Source organism: Equus quagga, chromosome 7 (assembly GCF_021613505.1).
Source record: "Equus quagga isolate Etosha38 chromosome 7, UCLA_HA_Equagga_1.0, whole genome shotgun sequence".
NCBI lineage: Eukaryota > Metazoa > Chordata > Mammalia > Perissodactyla > Equidae > Equus > Equus quagga.
In genome coordinates this window covers 53,119,235-53,134,532 of record NC_060273.1, presented here as the reverse complement: position 1 = coordinate 53,134,532, position 15,298 = coordinate 53,119,235, and the positions used below count along the sequence as shown (strand labels likewise).

General features: G+C 50.2%; 1 long non-coding RNA gene across 1 annotated transcript in view; it reads right to left on the bottom strand.

Moving 5' to 3' along the window:
* Positions 1–12,451: 12,451 nt before the first annotated feature.
* LOC124241655 (uncharacterized) overlaps positions 12,452–15,298 on the bottom strand; it is a 43,260-nt gene continuing 40,413 nt past the window's right edge. The window contains exons 2-3 of the long non-coding RNA XR_006889280.1: positions 13,979–14,271; positions 12,452–12,689 (exon numbers count right to left, since the gene is read on the bottom strand). This is a non-coding gene — a long non-coding RNA (uncharacterized LOC124241655). The remainder of the gene's footprint in view (positions 12,690–13,978; positions 14,272–15,298) is intronic.

The window sequence follows — 15,298 nt, the reverse complement described above, 5'->3', positions numbered from 1 at the left end:
CATGTCAAGAAAGGGTAAAAGCCGGGGTTTGAGACCCTGTCCCCAAATACTTGTCCCCCACTGGGCTGCAGGACAAGCCCCATCGAGGAGGGAGTTTGGCTGTGATTCTGCTGTGGACAGGACAGGAAAGCCAAGGTTTCAAGGGTAGTGGGAAGGGCTCAGCAGTGATGGGGAGGCCCTGACGGGAAGGATTGTTAGACTCTGGAACCAGAGACTCCAACAGAAGCAAAACTCTGTCCAGGATGACTTCCCTGCCAACATGATGCTTTATCTTTTCTGGATGATTCTCTGTGGTCCTACCTAGAGGCGCAGGAGGGGGAATGAAAAAGAAGCCCAGCCGCTGCTGAGTTCCCAAAGGTTTTCCACCTTCTGGATTATTTCATTCAGCCAGTGATGACAAAGCTAGTGATGCCGCTGTTGCTTCCCACACCTCCAAACTCCTCCCCTAAGCTAAAGAGGATAAATACTGATGGATTTCTGTACCATTTAGTGCTGAATCACCGTGATAGGATGATCTTGTATTGGCTTACACAGAGGAAGACCAAACCAGAAACCAGACTGTCCCCTTAAATCAAGGTCGGCTGAGACTTGGCACGTGCTCTGCCACTGCGCCCTCACTTGCCCACACAGACATCATTAATCTATCACAGCGCTCCTTCCCGCTGAGCCTGACAAGGCCACGGTATTAGTTTCCTAGTGCTGCCTTAACAAACTACTACAAACTGGGTGGTTAACATGGCAGAAACTTATTCTCTCGCAGTTCTGGAGGCCGCAAGTCCAAAACCAAGTTGTCCACAGGGCCATACTCCCAGCGAAGGCTCGAGGGGACAATCATTCCTTGCCCCTCCCAGCTTCCAGCTCATCCAGCCATTTCTTGGCTTGTGGCTACATAACCCCAACCTCCATCTCCGTCTTCATGTGGCCTTCTCCCCTTCTATGTCCGTGTTGTCTCCTCCTCTCTTCCTGTAAGAATACTTGTAAATGATTTTAGGATCTACCCTAGTGATCCAGGATAAACTAATCACAAGACCTTTAATTTAATTACATCTGCAAATATAATTTTCCAAATTTCCCAATCCTTATTTCCGACAAGATCCCATTCACGGGCTCCAAGGGTTAGGATATGGGCCTGTCTTTTGGGGGACCCCATGCAGCCAACTATAGTCAAATCTTTCTCAGCATAGCGTTCAAATTAATTGACCCATACAAAGAGATGTTGGCCCATGAAATGAAAGCCTTTTATAATCTCTGGTCTAAATCAAACCCAGTGATGCGATCTAGCTATAAATGCTTGTAGAGGGCCAGTTATGTAAGAGCCTCAGTGCTCTCAACTGTGCCAGGGGCCGTGGTGAAAACTGGGAGAGAGAACCTATCAGAAAGCACCTGAACACAGCGGCTGGCACAGGATGGGCATTTAGTAAATGGTCATTGGCTCTTCCAGGCACTTTGGTGGGTCCCATAAAGACATAGTCCCTGCCCTATAGGAGAAACTAGCAAAACCACTGGTAAGCACCAACCCCAGGAGATCCCACAGGGAGCGGCCCCCATGAAGTCTCTCTGGCAGAGGGAACATTCCTCCCATTTGTCATCACACGCTTACCATCAGTCTTCCCCACGCCTTTCACCTATTCGACAAATACGTCCCAGCTATGACTTTGGGTCAGTTCTGCGCCAGGCTCAGGAGATAAAACGGCCCTCATTTAATGGAAACGTGATTGTCTCTTCCCATTTTATAGATGGGAACGGCAAAGCAGAACTCCTACACCTGCATTTGACAGGTGTGGACTTCTGTGGATGAGGAAAGCCTGGTATCTACCAACAGCCAGCTTGCTGAGATTGTCCCTGCTGTCTTTCCTGCCTCCCTCAGTACCTCCCCCTCGACCCCTCCCCACTGGCTCAAGCTCTCTGAAGGAGTTACGTGCCAAGCCAGAGTGAGGGGAAGAACAGAGGCGGGGAGAGGCCTCATTTCAGCCTGGCACAAGGTGAATTCTTTATGGCAGGAACCAGAGGGGCAGGTCAGCTGGATGCTGAGAAGCCAGGGAAGAAAAATACCCAATTGCTAGCAGGCGTGCCAAAGAATTGCTCTGTTGGGAAATCTCTCCCCTGTTGTACGCTGGGCTCCGGGGCTGTTCTGGCTGTACCAGACGGACCCTCCTCCTCGGTTGTTTCCTCTCTGCCAGCCCTCACTCTGCTCTGCCTGAATGACTCTTACACATTGTTCAGGCTCAGTTTAGCAGTCCCTTCCAGCAGGAAGTGAGCCCCTCCCTCCTACTGGGTCAAGTATCCCACCCCATGTGCACTCATCTCTCCTATCACTGCCCTCAAGAAGCATTGTTTTGTCATTTTCTCAGTGAATCCCCCTGCCCAAATGGTGACCTTGTTAAGATCAGGAATCATAGCCTGGTCTCTGTTGTGTGAATCCAGAAGCTGAATCTGGCTCACATAGGTATCCGACGAAAGCTCAATGAATATGTATACGAAGACAAAAAAGAATGAATGAGTCAATCAACACTTATTTGTGAACAGGTTGGATGAAAATATCAAAACCACAATTCAGCCCCAGGCCTGCTTCACACCGAGCCCCACAGCCTGTGAGCACCTCTGTTCTGCAGGGGTGTGTGGGCTGCTAGAGTGTCCAATGAGTCCAGAGGAGGAAGAAGAGAGTAGGGGCTGATGAGAGAGACACGAGACACAGGGATGGGTTCCAGACAGAAATTCACTAATGCTTCTAAGGGTGGAATCTTGATTGACTCTCAGCCTCAGTTTCCCCAAACCCCTGAGACTTCCTCTCCCTTCCCCCTCCTGGTACTCTATTCTCCAGCCAGCCTGAGCAGTGAGGAGATATTGCGAAGACAAGAGCCCAGGACTCTCAGAAGTAGACCTCTGTTTACATCACTACTGTTCCTCTACCCACCATCCTGCAGGTCTTCTAGAACTTTCTAGGACACAGCTGCAAGAAACGTCTAGGCTTGGACCTACTGGATTCAATCTGAGGTCCCCAGGCACAAGTGTCCAGAGCTTGGGGAGAAGGCAGAGAAAGCCCTGTTTTTGCCAATCCCTCCCATGAGCAGAGTTGGAGCCAGGTTTGGCAGAGCTCCTTGGCTCAGCTTCCTTGGCTCCTGTAGGTGGAAGGCCCCCAAGCAAATGTGGTTCTTTCTGGGTAACTCAGCCAAACCGGAACCCCAGCCACAGCTCCAGCACCAGACAGGCACCCATTGGTAGTGATTGTCAAAAAGTAAAACACTGTGACGTCACACAGGGCTCAGGCTGGGACCCACGCGAGCCCCACATTGCAGCACTGTGGTGCTGGGAAGCATGGCGGCTGGTGATCACCAGAAGGAAATCCCTGTCCCACTGACTCCCAGCCTCCTGCCATGGTGTAGGGGCTATAGGCTTCCTGGGGGACATGGATGGGGCCGCCAAGCTCATCCCCAGGCAGGAGTGTTTGGGTAGCGTCCTGCTGGAGCACACACGGTTGGCTATAAAAGTCTCTGCAGCATGAGCTGTGCCTCCCAAGGAAAGCCTTTCCCTTAGGAATCTCCTGGCCAGGAGGACGCTTGCCCAGAGGCATTCACAGAACAGTGGCAGTGCAGTGTAGTGGTTAGGGGCCAAGGCTCAGGAAGAAGACTGGGTTCAAATTCCAGCACTTTCTCCTACTTAACTAGGTGAACTTGCATACACCTTTTCACCTTTGTGAGCCTCAGTGTACTGATGTGTAGAATAGGGACAATGACAATCCCTGTAGCTGATCCCCTGTGAAGCTCCTCTCTGCTCCCCCTCCAAACCAGGTGTGCCATTGAGGTGACATGACGTTAACTAAGTCCAGCATGGGCTGAGTCCAGCTGGGTTTTGAAAGGGCAATTCCTCTGCTTCTTGCTGCAGATATTTAAGGATGAGAGTCATGAGTGACAAGAATATTAATATTTCTTGAAAGATATTGAACTCTTATCATATCCCAGGCAGCGTTCTTGGTACTCTACAGAAGCTCAGTTAATTCTATAACAACCCTATGAATATTCCTATTAACCCCATCTTACAGATGAAGAAAATGGGAATCAGAGAGAGGAGGTGATTTTTCCCAGTGGTGGCAGGGGCTGCTAGTTGTCCCTCAATACATGATAGCCCCTAGTTCCTTAGGTCTAGACTCTGGTTCTTATCTGGACACATAGACAACCAAAATAATGACCTTTCCCAGCCTCCCTTACATCCAGATGTGGCCATATGACTAAGGCTGGCCAATGGGATATAGATTGAGGCGGTGTGTGCCATTCCAGGAAGCGTTCTTAAAACGGGGGTGGGGGGCTCCTCTGTCTCCTTCCTTGCTTCTTCCTGCCTACTAGAATGTGGTCACAATGGTTGGAGCTTCAGCAGCTCTATTGGCCTATAAAGGTGATCTTGGGAACAATTCATGCATGGCGGAGCCTGGGTTCCTGGCACCAAAGACTGCTATATCAGCCATGGATTGTTGACCTTCAGGCTTTTACTTCTATCTTACTTAGTTGCTATTATTTATTATCAGTTCACACATGAACTTAATTCCAATTGATATTCCAAAGTCAGATGGTAAATAAGGGGCAAGACTGGGAATATAGCCTCTCCCATTCCAAGTGGGAATACTTAAACATCTCCCTCACGTGCATTTGGCTTGACTGTGGGTCCAGCAGCCTCGGGTTTTAGCACCAGCCCATCATCCGACATTTACATGGATGCCTGTGGAGATCTACCTTCTCCTCCCGCTGCTGGATCCCTGACTGCAGCTGCTCAGCCCTGGGCCTGCCTGCTGACCCAAGGAAGACCCTGATGGTAGCCTAGACACCTTGGATCACTGCCCTCAGGCCAGGGAGCCCAAGGGGGCCTTGGCAGGGGGTGGTGGGGTAGAAAGGGAGGAATGACCAGCCCCTCTACTCTTAACGTTGTTCCAAGAAAAGTTGTTCAAAGGGCTTCTTTCAAAGTTAAAAGCATTTTATTGAGTCCCAGCTTCTGGGACCCGACTATCTAGACCTTCCCATCCTTATTATTGCATCACCTTGCATTTTCAGATTAAACACCCCACTCCACTGAATGAGCAGTCCTCTCCCAGCTAAGTTGCAGCCAGTGTGTCTCAGGTCGGGACTGGCATGTGTGCTGGAGAAGCCACAGCGGTGGGGCTTCTCTCCATGAGTCACCATAGTTGCCGGCGGAAGGCTTCAGATCATCACTGGACGATCCCAGGAGTACACAGTCTTCTCTTGGACTGGTTTACAGATTGATTCCGTCTCTCGAGAAACCCCAGCCTGCAGTACTGGACACCAGAGGGAGAGTGACCATATGCCAATTTCCACAGCCTGTGCTTCTACCTTTCCGGCCAGGGCTTTGCTGTTCTGAGTGGCAGCAGGAGGACCAAGACTGGGCAGGGCAGGCTCACAGCTCCCGGACCTCTTCCTTTCCTGTAAAGGCTCACTGTGGCCAGGAAACATGCCTTAGCTAACTGGATCTTCTCTACAACCCTCCACAGCTATTGTTACCTCCATTTAGGGAATGGAGAAACAGGGTCTCAGAGAGGTTAACTACCTTGCCCAAGGTCATACAGCAAGTAGGCAGCAAAGCCAGGTTTTTCCCTCAAATCTGTCTACACCCCATGGCCTCTAAGTGTTTCTTTATACAACTGAGGCATGGGGGTGGGTGGGCTGGAGTGCTGAATGAGTCCACAGAGGAGATGCTGGGACAAGGGATGGGGTGGGGGGTGGTAATAGGTGCATGTGAGATGGAAATCCATTTATTCAGCCAGTTAGTCCTGAGCTCCTACTATGTCCAGGCACTGCGGACCTCCAACTGAAACGGCACCTTTCCTCAAACGGGACTCAGAGACAGACACTGGGGCTCTGGGGACTCTGTACCTGGCACTGTGATGCTCACGGAGACCCATCCATTGTCACCTTCAGACAGCCCCAGTGCCTCTGGGGACTAACCACATGCACATCTGCGCAGCCTCCAATTTGCCTTACACGCTGCCCAGAGGCTCTTTCTGAAGCACAGCTTTCTGGATAAACTCCAAACCCCTTGAGCGCATGGAGGGCTGGTCCCTGGCTGCCTCCCCCACCTCATCGCTCACTCCCCACCCTACTCCTCATTCTGCGCTCAGCTTCAGCCAGGCAGTGTTCCGGGGAGGCACTTGAACAAGCATCCCCTGCTTCACACCACGGAGCCTTTGGACACAGTGTCCACCTGGAATGCCCTTCCCCTGCCTTGCCCACCTGGAGTTGGAAGTTACCACCTTGTGAAGCCTTCTCTGACCTCTCAGCACCAACACCAATGCCCCTCGAGGGGAGGCACTGTACGAAGAAGCGATGCCCAATTCTCCGCCATGTTGGGCTGTTTGGCGAGGCCTGGCACGTCTTGGCCAATGCCCACCTCTCTCCATTACCCTCGTCTCACCGGTGACACCGGTCTTCTCAACGGCCAGCTCTTTGCCATCGCAGGGACTTTACGCTTTCCATTTTCTCTGCCTGTAATGTTTTTCCCTGGGGACCACAACCTTCAATTTTCCAGGCTCCAGCTACCTGCATGAGAGATCCTCCCCACCGCCCTATGGAAGATGGAGACTCTTCCACTTTCTTCTTTGTCTTCACACACCGCCTGGTTTTCTCATAATACAGACACAATTGCAATAACTTTGTGGACTTCTTTGTTTACTTGGTGGTTGTCTTCCTGTCTGCTGAACCTTGCACTCCACGGAGGGAGGAGAACTTGCCAACGATGTTCACCACTGTATTCCTGGACTTTGAAAAATAGTGCTGAACAAATATTCATTGAAGGGATGGTGACTATGTGGGTGTACACATAAGAAGACATCCGCTTACTATATGTGCATTTACCATATGTAAATTACATTTTAATAAAAAATATATACAAAGTGTATTGAATACTTGAAAGAACAGATAAATGCATGACTTTGCCTGTGAGCCTCATTATTCGTATTTCTATCACGGGCGTTTAACACAGGCTGGCCCAATATTTCCTCTATTCTAAGATACTCACATTCCCATGGCGTAAAGTGGCAGAATTCAGAGCACCTTACATTAATGTTCCTTTATTCCCTTTCTGAGAGTCACCATTAAACCACTGCTGCATCTTCCAATCTGTATGTCTTGAAACACTGAATATAGAACACAGTCTAGAAGTCACTCATGTTGAACTGACTTGACTTGAAATGCAATGGGATAAACTCTTAAGGGACTTGGAAAGGAGGTTTACGGGTACCCACCTTACCTTAATCACCTGTTTAGGAAAAATAGGCTCTGGAAGGGCTGCAGCGAGTGTACTAGTTAGGGCCTTGGCATTGGATCACCTGCAGCTGAATCCTGCCTCTCCCACTTGCCAGCTGTGTGACCTTGAGCAAAGCGCTGCGTCTCCCTGAACTTTAGTTTCCTCATGAAATAGGGAGCATAATCCCTATGCTGCCGAGTCTTGGTGAGGATTAAATGAGATAATGCCTGGGAAGCCTTTAGCTCCGTGTCTGGCACGCAGCAAGCCCTAGATAAATAGTGGCTATTATTAGTAGCAGTGTGCGCCGACCCAGCCCTGCTGCGGGTCCTCAGCGCCCACAATCAGCCCACTGTGAGCGCCACATAATGGGGTGTGTGTGCAGGGAGGGACCAGGGTGCAGCGCAGGAGGGGGAGGCGCCAGCCCTCAGGGCCTCATGCCCTGGAATTCTCTTCCTTCCCAGGCCAGCCAAGCTGTTTCCTTCACTTGCAGACCTCCACTCCTCTGGGAACCCAGCCCTGGGCCCCAGGGGTGCTGGGAACAAAAGCGCACAGTCAACAACCATTTCGGTTGTGTCGCCATCACTTATACCTCCAAGTCCCTGGACTTCAGAAGCCAGGAGGGGACTTCAGCCTCAAAACTGGAGCCCCCCCTTGGAGCCTCAACTCTCGAGAGTGCCCTCCACGTAGCCTTCTCTGGGCGTCCTCAGCTACCTGGAGTCCTGAGCCAGCCAGCGTGGTTCCCACCTCTGAGCCTTCACATGTGCCGTTCCCACCTCCTGATGCGTCCAGTGCCTTGAAATGGGATTTCATTATTTCCCTTATTTTACAGGTGAGCCCACTGAGTCCCAGACAGGTTTGGCCACCTGCCCCAGGTGACGCGGGGGCTCCTAACTCCCAAGGGCCTTATGTGATTCCCCCTAACACACACACACACACCAAAGCAGTAACCAAGCATCTCCAGAGAGCCCCCGGGTCCAGGCTTCACGTTCCCTATCTCACTAAACGTCACAACTCCACGAAGTCGGTTCATTCTCTCCAGTTTACAGATGAGGAGGGCCACATGTTCAGGAACTTGCTGGAGAGCACAGTACCAGGTAGCCGAGCCCCTCGGGATCCAAGCTGTGCCCTACACGGCCTCGCTGTGCTGATTCCTGGGGACACAGCACTGACTGCAGCCTGCACTGGGGGCGTGCTGCTTTGAAGTAAACCATCAAGGAATTAGGGCCTCAGGAGGAGCCCCGACGAAGGTGGGCTTCCCTGGGCAGCCCCGCCAAGTTCCTCTCCTCCCTGTCCACCGTATATTGTCACTTACAGAGTGTGGGAAGATTCCAGGAGCCAGGGAGACATGCACTGACCAGGAGTCCTCACGGTCTCCTGTGGCGCTCCAAACAGTCCCAGCCACCAGAGCCCACTCAAGGCTGTGTCCCCTTGTGCCCAGGTCTCAGCCCCAGATGACTTGGTCACTCTGCAGTCGAGCCTCAGTTGTTCAGAGCACCAGCTCTGGAAACAGCTGTCTGAGTTCAACTCCCAGCAGCTCTACTTGCCAGCTCTAAGCCCTCGGGCGAGTGACTTAACCTCTCTGGGCCTCACCGTCTTCGCCTGTAAAACGGGAACAATCATGGTATTGTTGTGGTTGTAAATGAGAAGGTAAACAATCGAAAAATGTTGGGTTGGAGGCAGAGGTGTGTTCTGTTCTGTTTCTCCTGATCTGAAGGCAAACGTTCATGAGGATTCCTGCTTGCTTCAGTGGGTGGGCCCTGCAGCCAGGCAGCTGGAGGGGGGATGTGGAAGCAGGCCCAGGGCTGAGAGGGGACAGCCAATCTCAGCAACGCCCCTGCCCTGCAGGGAGGGGCAGCTGGAGATCTGGGGGTTGCCTGCTCAGCCTCCATGCCAGGCCCTTGAATGGGCTCCGCTGGGCAGGTGCCTATTTTCATTATCAAGGCCACATTCCTGGGATTCTTTGGTGACCAGGCACTTATTACCGGAGAATCAAAACGCCAAAGGAAAATACTCATTTGAGGCCAAGACCTGGATTTTTCATTTGTATAATTGGCCCCTGGGTCTGCACGTCCTGGGGGTGCAGGCAGAAGACAGCTCTGGACAAAGTGTCTCTCTGGGCACCGGGTCGCTCATGGGGGAGGGCAGGGACAGCCCAGTCCAGATCTGCAGGGCTGCGCGGAAGGCCCGTGGGAGGTCATGGTGTCCATCCCCCTGCCACTCGGCCTGACCCATGAGCACCGGAGCCAGAGGACAGGTGTCTGCTGGAGCGCTGAAACATGCGTGCAGAGGCGCTGGGAAATCAGTCAAACCCCATCCAGATCCTCCAGGCCCGCCACCTGTCTAAGCCAGCAGCTCTCAATGTGGGGGTGACCGTGACCCCCAGGGGACATTTGAAATGTCTGGAGACATTTTTGGTCGTCACAACTGGAAGTGGAGGGGAAGGAATGGATGCTACTAGCCAAAGATGCTTTTAAACATCCTACAAGACGCAGGACAACCCCACACCACAAAAAATGATCTGGCCCCAAATGACAACAGTGTCCAGGTTGAGAGACCCGGCTCCGGCTGAAATCCCTTGCGCGGTGGCTCCTGCCCGCTTTTCCCCAGTTAGAGGTCATGAGGACGTAATAAGGGGAAGAGGGGCAGTCACCCCAGGAGCGCCCTTTAGGACTGGGGAGGAAGAGGAGAAGGGAACAAAGGTCAATATACACAACTCGTCACCTGATGAGTGCAAGGTGGCTACCACAGGCTTTGGAATCCAGAAAACTTGGATCCACGCGTGGGCTCTGCCCTGTGGCTGTGGAGCCTGGGCAAGGTACCTCATGGGTCTGAGCCTGATCTGTGAAATGAGACCATCACCCGCACCTCACGGGTGCGTGGAGAATGAGAAGTGGTGATGCCTGTGAGGTACCTGTGTACACCTGGTGCATGGAAGGTGCCCTGCACATGCCAGCCCCCTCCCCACTCCCCACGCTCCTCTTTCCACAACCTTACCATCTGCAGGTTTATCAGGCACAGGAAACAAGAAGAGCACCATGTGCAGGGAGGTGTGAGACAGAATCTTTGGCTGAAGGCAACAGGTTCCTGAGAGTGTGGAACGTGGAGATGATTGGAAAAGTCTCAGGAAACTAAATTGGGAAGGGCCTTGAATGCCAAGCCAAGGAGCTGCAGCTCCCCTTGGCAATCTCCAGGGCCCCATGCTGTAACCCAGGCCCGGGACTGGTGACATAGTTTGTGGGGCCCAATGCAAACTGAAAATGGGGGAGCCCCTTTTCAAAAATTATTAAGAACTTCAAGACAATGACAGCACAGTATTACTAAGGTGGGCCCTTGTAAGCGCAGGTTGCATGCCCGTGAAGCTGGTACTGCCCAAAGCTGCTGGTCTGAACAAATGTCCCATCTGGGCTTTAGGAGATGGTAGCCTGGGCCCACCAGGCCTGGGGGAGGAAGCAGGAAATGCCTCTGCAAAATTCCCCTGGCTCCCGGGAGCTGAGCCCCTTCCCTGCGCGGGTATCGGGTTACCCCTCCAGATGTGGTATTCTCTGAGCACCAATTAATCAGTGGGGTTTCTGCAGCACTTTCTTCTTTGTGCACTAACTCCCAACCAACTGGCTGACCCTACACTGTATCAACACACGAGGCAGGTGCCCCGAAAGACCAGAAAGCCAACTTCTGGTAAACGCTGGCTCCAACCACTGCCCAGTGGCTTGGCAAAGTGCCCGGAGCCCGCCCAGGCTCCATCTCACACGGGCCCAGCTGGAGGGTTCAGGGGGCCTTCCGGCACCTCACTAGGAGCCAAAGAGCCCAGTGACTCTGGGGAAGTCACCTGGTCACGTCGTTTATTCCACCTTCCCAGCGATAAGATAAGCTACCAGATGGGAAAAGGCATGGGGGGGTGGGGTCTAACTGTCCTTTTGATGAAAATAGAAGCTGAAATCAAAAGTTCTTCTTCTTGGGGTTAATAGATTGATTTGGTTAAAAGTTTAGAAGCATTTCACCGCAACCTCTGTCCTCAACAAACTGCCCCCAGTATTTGCATATGTTTTGAATGAAAATTGTCAGGACCATGCAAACTAGACAGCTAAATGCATCTTATCAGATGGCTGTCAGGGAATCTTGGGCGAACAGGCTAGAAACACAAGTCGAGGCTGAGACCTTTGTGTGGGTCTGGGCCTCAGCGATAGTATCTGCTGGGCCCTGGCTGATAAGCAGGCTTCTCCATTTCACTGGCCCCTCAGTGACTAACAAGCCACCTGCTTGCGGTGGGACCTGGAAGAAAGATAAAGGACTCTTTCTGTCTCTCCTGGTTCCACTGAGATGAAGTGTGAGGAGCAGGGAGAGGGTGCCACTGCCCCTAAGGAGAGTTTCTGCCCATTTGTCCCTTACTCTCTTAACCAGAAAGGACTCCACACAGTCATTTCATCTTTCACTATGCGAATCTTCCACCTGTGTCAACAAATAATACTTATCTTTAGGGAAAAAAATCTGAAAGGAAATACACAATTTTTTTATTGATTATATCACACACGTCACGTAAGTTCTTTGCAGGAAGAAAAATTAAAATACAGTTGTGCAAAGCAAGAAAAACTTTACATGATTCTGAAGCTCCCATTGTTCTGCTGCCCAGGGGGCTACCACCACCAGCATTTGGGGTTGTATGTTCTTCCAGACTCACTCCGTGCATTCATGGCCTTTGGGGTGCAGGACTGTCCCTAACATCCCTAGCTCTTGCCCACAAATTGCCAACGTGCCACTCAGGTTCTTATGACAACCGGAAGCTCCCCCACCCCCACATTTCTGCACACATCCTGGGCAAGGGTCATCGGCAGCACCACGCTCAGAACTTCAACAGGCATGTCCCTCCTGCCAGGCACTGTGCTAGGCCCAGGGCATGCTGAGATGAGCAAGATGCCCTTGAGCGCCAAATAAGCCGTGTGTCACAGCTTGCTGGGGTTTGACAAAGAAGACAGCCACCCTCCAATCCTCCAGTTTCTAGGTTGGGATTTGCATTTTGTTTTCCAAAGACCACTTAGCACAATCCACTGCCCTTCAGAGCTTACTTCTTCCTCCTGCCTCCCTGTAGCTCCCAAGTTTGTTATAACAAGCTTAAATTGCTTTTGTAATGGGAAACATAGACAACTTATTTTTCACAAAATTTATTTAGCAGGTATTACACTCCCAGTACTTGGGAGAGCATTATGGGAGAGGTAATAGACGTGAAAAAGACACCTTCAAATCCACTTACAAAAACCCAATCTATTTGCATTTCAAACTGCTTAATACATTCAAGGGTTAGAACATAAGGGTAAGAGAGCCTACATACATTTCAGAGGACGATTTTGTGGGGCAGGATCCTTTAGGACTCTCGCGTCAATTCCCGGGGCATCAATAAAGCGATTCAGAGATTCTGCCTCCTACCCTGGACTGTGAGGTGTGCACATCTCCTGTAACAAAAATGATGACAATAATATAAATGGCACTGTTACACCTTCCCCGGGCCTTATTCACATCCTGACAGCAATGAGGATGGCAGAACGCGGAAGTAATGAGGTTAAGCGAAGTGATCTACACCTGGCACATGGCAAACTTTCTGCAATGGAGAAGGTTCCGTTTATCAATCTTCTTTCTCATAACAGCCCTCTCGCTGGTATTACATTTCCCATTTTATCCATGAGAGCCCTGAAGCTTAGTGAGGTTCACATTCCACCCTAGATCACAGCAGCTAGCGAGTGACCGGCTGGGACTGGAACCCAAGTCCCTGAGAGGCGTGATGAGCTGGCGTGATAGCTTTTGCCGGAGTTTCTTGGCTACACTAGGGAAGAAGACATCAGCCCAGCTCCTCTTCTTAACTTTTAAGTTTCTTTGATAGGTTTGTTTCCACAGACTCTTCATCACTCAGCGTTTTCCAGGAATGTTTTGCCTCTGATCCCTATTTCTCACCCCCTCTGCTTTGGTTTGAGAGGAGAACCCTCAGAATATCATCCTTTCCTACCTAGCTTCAATCCAACCCTTAAACACAGTCAGACCTGCTGACTTTCACTTGATTTTTTCTTCTCCTCTAGATTAAAGCCTAATTTGTAGCCTAAATATTAAAATATGTCACTTGGGTATATCCAGGGCTGCTCAGTTTATCCCAACCAAAGTCTTTAAATACTAGTTTGAGAAAAAGAAAAGCCAACGTGTGCTTTGGTCTAAAGCTTCTTCACTTGAGATTGTCTTAATCTGCAAGAGGTTTCACTTCTCTCTCCAGCATAATTCAAAAATCTTTGCTAGTATTAGGGACACTAAGGCGTGATGGCAGACCTCCAATTGCATTTGACCCATGAGGGCCTTTAATATATTGAATGAATTGCCATCATTCACAAATTGAGAGATTTCACATAACAATACATATTTCCTGCTTCCTCTTGAAAACAATCTGGAAAGATGTGGAAAGATCTGGAAGATCTGGAAACACTAGGAAAGAATTTTGAGTCTCTGAGTAACAGCTGTTCCCTGTAGACAGATACACGTTCCCTACCAGGTCCGCTTATGTCATGTATGTCACCCACCAGGCTCTGCTGCAGTGCAGGGTCGGGCAGGCTCTCACCATGGGACTTAGGACAAGTCACCCAAGCTCCCTGAGCCTTGGACTCCTCATGTGATGATGCCTCATAGCCACCTGAGTTATATTCTGCTTTATAGCCCGCAATTTTTATGACGAGCCTCTGACCATTTCCAATGGACAACTTACCGGGCTCTCCCTTGGCCAGAACCCAGTGCCCTGAGACCAGGGAATGCTCCTGGAGACACTGAGTCCCCTGGGGTGGGGAGAGGAGTGGCATCTGTGACCTCTGTGTTGCCTGGATTCATAGTTTCAGGACAAGTCTTTCCTCCTGGCTGAGAGCCCTCATTTTCTTAGTTGAAAAGCTACCAGGACCAAGCTCTTCCAGACATAGCCCCAGGCTCAGAAGGCTTATTTGGTTCATTTCTTGCCTCCAGACAGGCCATCAGCACCCTTTTAGAGCAGCCTTTTTGGCTTTGTTCCTAAAAAAAAAGAAGGAAAGCAGGGAGGGAGGACAAAGAAAGGGACTGCTTTGGTTAAAAATACAACATATTTTGAAATATTCACATAATTTAAATCTCAACAACAACAAAAAGGCTTACTTGCAATTCCATCACAACAGCAAATAAACTCTCTTCAATCTCTATCCACAAACACACAAAGATTTCACTTAAAAATCATAAAAGTAGTTAACATTTGCTGATAGCCTGTGAATGGACTGTGCCTTTGGTGTTGTATCTAAAAAGTCATCACCAAACCCAAGGTCATCCAGATTTTCTGCTACGTTATTACCTAGGAGTTTTATCGTTTCGCGTCTTACATTTAGTTGTATAATCCAGTTTGAGTTAATTTTTGTGGAAAGTGTAAGGCCTTTGTCTAGATTCCTTTTTTTGCACATGGTTACCAGTTCCTCTGGCACCGTTTATTAAAAAGACTGCCTTTTCTCCATTGTGTTGCCCGTGGTCCTTTGCCAATCAGTTGACTATATTTAGAGGGGTCTGTGTCTGAGCTCTCTACTCTGTCCCATGGACCTATTTGTCTGTTCTTTCACCAGTGCCGCGCTGTCTTGACGACTGTCGTCTTGTAGTAATTCCTGAAGTCAGACAGCATCAGTCCTCTGACCTTTCTTCTCCTTTAATATTGCATTGGCCGCTCCAGATCTTTTGCCTCTTCATGTAAACTTTCGAACCACTTTGTTGATATTTATAAAATGACTTGTTGGGATTTTGATTGGCGCTGCATTGGATCTATAGATCAAGTTGCGAAGAATTGACATCTTGACCATATTGAGTCCTCCCATTCACGAACACAGCATATCTCTCCATTTACTCGATATTTTTTAACCTGAAGAACCAGAATCCAAATCAAAACAAATGCAAGCGGAGCTGACGTGGTGCACATGGTGCACATGGGAGAGGAGGACTCCTTGCCCAACTGATAAAGACTCTCTCCTTAACCAAACTTTAGACGACTCCTCTGAGCCCTCATTTGTCTAGGCCTCACCCTTGG